The following is a 5152-nucleotide window of genomic DNA, read 5'->3' as shown; positions in this document are numbered from 1 at the left end:
CACTCATTCTTTAATTAGTTTCCAATTAGTTTTAGGTCTATCTCTCTATAACCCTTTATTGCGTGTGATTTTTAATTGTATCATGATCTAAAAAAGGATGCATTCAATATTTCAAAATTATTTTTTTAAAAGTTCAAAATTAGGGACAGCTAGGTGATGCAGTGGATAGAGCACTGGCCCTGGAGTCAGGAGTCCCTGAATTCAAAATCGGCCTCAGACACTTAATAATGACCTAGCTGTGTGGGCTTGGGCAAGACATTTAACCCATTGCCTTGCAAGAAACTAAAAAAAAAACAAAACTAACAATGTAGAGAATTTGTTTTCTTTGACCATATATTTGCTATAAAAATTTTGATCTTTTTCTTTTTTCTTTTCAACTTGGGATAGGAGAAAAATATCAATACTCAATATTAATATTGAAGTATTCATTTATAGTAACATTAATGTTTATTAATATTAATTATATTTATATTTTAATATATTTATTATATTATAGATTAAATGTACATTATACATATATATTATATATTAAAATATTAATACTTAACTGAAAATTAAAATATCAAAAATTTAAATTATATCACGATTGATGTTTAATCATATAAATAATATTATATGATATAATAATATAAATATAATTAACTATAATATAATTATTAAATATATTAAACATAATATTTTAAAAATCTTCCCCCTACGCCACCAAAGTCTGTCCCCACGGCACAGATCAAAAATAGCCAGGAGATGGCCTCCCGGAATCACCAGTCCTTTGAGCCAGGTGCTCTCTGGGAAATGAAGGCCCGCAAGACCTGCTGGGAGATGTAGTCAAGCTCCGGGAAGCCGGCGTTAGAACTGAGTCAGCCCCGCCTCCTGAGCGCCGGAAGACTCCCGAGAATGCGGCCGGCGGTTGGCGGAGCCCGCCCACGTGACACCGGAAGCAGATGGAGCTGGCCGGGACAAGGAAGACGGAAGTCGGAAGAGGCGCGCCCCCGAAGGCGGGAAGCCTGCCTGAAGGCCCCAGTGTGCGTTCGGCCTCCCTGGCGGCCCGGGGAGGGAATCTTGGATCTGGAAATCATGCCCCGGCAATGAGTCTCGAGAAGAGACGAAGCTCCTCGCGTCACCAGGGGGAGCCTGGCGATGACCCCCCGAGCCCAGCCCGGCCCGTGAGAAGAGCGTTTCCGCGGGCCGAAGGGAGCCAAGACCAGAGCCCGAGGAGGCACTGGTGGCCCCGGCCCGTGAGGCCGCGGGAGCCCCCCAGGGCGGAGGGGGAGTTCTCCAGCTATCAGAAGTTTCGCTTCTTCACTGGAACGTGGAACGTGAACGGCCGGTCCCCAGCGGGGGGCTTGGAGCCCTGGCTCAACTGCGACGGGGACCCCCCCGACTTCTACTGCCTGGGGTTCCAGGAGCTGGACCTGAGCCTGGAGGCCTTCTTCTGCCCGGAGTGCCCCAAAGAGCAGGAGTGGCTGAGCGCCGTGAAGCGGGCCTTGCCGCTCAAGGCCAAGTACAAGAGGGTCCAGCTGGTCCGCCTGGTCGGGATGCTGCTGCTGGTGTTTGCCCGAAAAGAACACCGGGTGCACATCCAGGATGTGGCCATGGCCACGGTGGGCACCGGACTCATGGGGAAAATGGGCAACAAAGGCGCTGTGGCCGCGAGATTCACGTTCCACAGCACCACGTTTTGCATCGTCAACTGCCACCTGACCGCCCAGGCAGAGGATGTCGAAGGTAGGAACCAGGACTACAAGGACATCTGTGCTCGCATGCACTTCCTTGTCCCAAATCAGGAGCCCCTGACCATCATGAAACACGACGTGGTCATCTGGTTGGGAGATTTGAACTACAGGCTTTACATATATAATGCCAAAGAAGTGAAGAAGCATATTAGTAAGAATAACCTTCAGAAGCTCTTAAACCAAGACCAGCTGAATATTCAGCGAACAAACAAGAAAGCGTTTGCTGACTTCACAGAAGGAGAAATTAGGTTTATCCCCACATACAAGTTTGACAGTAAAACAGACCAATGGGATTCTAGTGGGAAGCGCCAGATTCCGGCATGGTGTGACCGGATCCTTTGGAGAGGAGCAAATGTTAAACAGCTACACTACCACAGTCACATGGGGCTAAAAATGAGTGACCACAAACCCGTCAGTTCTTTGTTCATCATTGGAGTGAAGGTTGTAGATGACAAGAGATACCAAGGGATATTTGAAGACAATATTCAACTCATGGACAGAATGGAAAATTCCTTTCTTCCCTCAATAGCGCTCAGTAGCAGAGAATTTGTGTTTGAAAATGTGAAATTTCGGCAACTGCAAAAGCAGAAATTCCAAATCATTAACAATGGGCGGGTTCCCTGTCATTTTTCCTTCATCTCTAAGGATGGTGACAGGCACTACTGCAAATCATGGCTTCAAGTTAAGCCCTGTGAGGGCTACTTAGAGCCAAATCAGACATTAGACATTTCCTTGGATGTCTATGTTAGTAAAGATTCTATACCAGTCCTGAATTCAGGGGAAAATAATATTAAAGACATTCTTATCCTTCACTTGGATCAAGGCAAAAATTACTTCTTATCTATCAGTGTTACTTATCTCTCTAGTTTTTGTGGCACATCCTTAGAAGCTTTGTGCCAAATGAGAAGACCAGTCAGAGAAGTTCCTGTTTCCAAACTCATAGACTTGGAGGTAGTTCCTTTGGAGGACAGTGTCAGTAAAAAACCCCTTCAGGTTCCCAAGGAACTCTCCCTCTTAGTGGACCACCTACATAAACATGCCTGTGACCAGAAGGATTTGTTCCAGACTCCTGGATCACAAAAAGAAGTCCGGCAAATTATTGACTGCTTGGATACTAGCATTCCTAAGACAGTACCCGGCAGTAATCACTCAGTAGCTGAAACACTCCTCATTTTCCTGGAAGCTCTGCCAGAGCCTGTTATATGTTATGAACTATATCAGCGATGTCTTGATTATTCACATGATTTCCAGCTCTCCCAACAAGTAATTTCACATCTTCCACAGTGCCACAGAAATGTTTTCTGGTACCTGATAACCTTCCTTCGAGAATTCTTAAGGCATTCTGAAACGAACAACATTAATGCCAATATGCTTGCCAATCTTTTCTCAAGTCTTCTTCTTCGGCCTCCACCACATCTAAAAGCAAAACACTTGTATAACGGTCACCAACGTGCTGTCCAGTTTCTCTTGGGCTTCTTACTTGGAAGTGACAAATACTAACTCTTCCTCTCTCATTTTGCCATACTCACCTCCCTAGGACAAAGGAATGTCAGGCTGTGAATTTTCAGAACTGATTTGAGAGCATTCCTTTTTGACTCAAAAAGGGAATTTCACTCTAGCTTTTTGGCAGTTAGCTTTTGAAAAGCTATATCTTAAAAGTACATTAGGGGAAATGAGTCTTCTCCTAGGAACCCCTTAATCTACAACACACTAACAACATATCCTGTACATTGGAGGACTTAATAAGACTTATCATGTTGCCAAGTCAAAGAATCCCATGTTTTGATGTTTTGTGCTTTGTCTTTGTAGGGCAAAGAGATCTGTATTCACATTCCAAAAAAAAAAGTCCAAGATCAATTCCAACCCTCAAGTGAAGGTAGCATACAGAGTCATTCTTAGCACAGAAGTTCCTCATTATGGATGCTGTGCTTTTATTAATGCAGCTTAAGGTAGTCTTGGTTCTTTTTGGCCACAATGTCACACTATTGATTTATATTGAACTTGCAATTCACTAAGAGCCCTAGACCTTTTTCACACAAACTATTACCTATATCTCTTATGTATCCAGAATTGAAACAATTAGAAAATAACCAAATAACCAAAATCACTTTCCACATCCCACTTTCTCAAATGTCCATGAGCTGCTAGTAAGGATTTATTTTTAAAAATATGATTCTAGCATATGGCATGGAGTTAGTACAAATTTAGTACAAAGTTTCTTCCATCATCTATATGGTAACAGAAAACTTAAAGGGAAAAATTCTAGCATTTAGTAGATGCATAATAAATGTTTGTTCAATTAAATGATCACTGTCTTCAAATATTGAAGGACTGCCAAATGTAAAGAGAAATAGATTTAGTCTTCTTGGATAGGGAACCTAGATCAAGGAGTGGAGTGTTATAGACAGGTAGATTTCAGTTCAGTATAAGAAAGAAATCCCTTTAGATCTGTACAAAAATGAGCTAAATCATCTTATAAGATAATGAACTCTATCTCTTAGAGAAGCTGGATAGTCATATGTCAGAAATATTAGAGGGAATTCCTGTTCAATTATGGGATGGACTAACTGATCTCTCCAAGTCCTTTTCTCCTATAGACTTCTAAGTTTTGTGATTCTGGGACAATACTGTATGTACCATGTGACCCTGAGGCTCTCAGTGATTCTGAAAGGTAAACACAAGTTGATAAAGATATGTTTTCATTGAAAATCCTCTGCTACTTCTTCCCCAGGGTCAAAAGTCAGTAGTAGAATAACAGCTAGAGGATTACTTACTGATTTTTAGGCTCCTATATCATGTTTATTTGTTCCTATTCATATCACATCACTATTCCTGTAATTCCTCTCACCTTGCCTATCTCACTCCAAGGAGAAGCTTCCTAAGGCATCACTCACTACCTGGTAAGTGCTATTGTGGATCCTAGATTGGATCTAAAAATGTCACCAGGTGTTCAAGAAGACTCTTAACTTATGTGGAGCAGCACTGAAGTGCAGTCATGATATAATCACATCACTGGTCCTCCATATGGCTCCAAAATTATAGACTATTCCATTCTTAATACAACCTAAGGCCATAAAGCACCAAATTCCCAAGGTATTGTTAGTGCCATTGAAAGCAGCTTGTCCCCCCCCCCCTTCTGAAAGATCTCCCTGCCATCCATTTGAATGAAATGTCACTTCTAGTTAAACCTCAACCAGAGCTTGGACAATGCCCCACATTGATTATGTTAGGAAATCCAATTAGGGTGGGATAGGCCAGGGAATGGTGGGGGAGGAGTTGGTACTGATTCCACTTTGAATATATGTGCATTTGGAGGTGGGGAAGAGTGTTGATTTTCAATTAACTCTGTATGCTTCACTTGAGTCCTGTATTTGTTTCAACAGGAACAATTGAAATTCCCCTGGTTCATTGAAAGTCCA

The 5152-nt window shown here is 42.3% G+C and overlaps 1 pseudogene; it reads left to right on the top strand.

Moving 5' to 3' along the window:
• The first annotated feature begins 874 nt into the window (after positions 1-874).
• Positions 875-4418, top strand: LOC141519907 (inositol polyphosphate 5-phosphatase OCRL pseudogene; annotated as a pseudogene).
• The last annotated feature ends 734 nt before the right edge of the window (positions 4419-5152 follow it).

The sequence above is a fragment of the Macrotis lagotis genome, chromosome 4 (genome assembly GCF_037893015.1).
Source record: "Macrotis lagotis isolate mMagLag1 chromosome 4, bilby.v1.9.chrom.fasta, whole genome shotgun sequence".
NCBI classification, from domain to species: Eukaryota; Metazoa; Chordata; class Mammalia; order Peramelemorphia; family Peramelidae; genus Macrotis; species Macrotis lagotis.
Note: the sequence above shows the minus strand (reverse complement) of the source record. Positions and strands in the feature narration are given on the sequence as shown.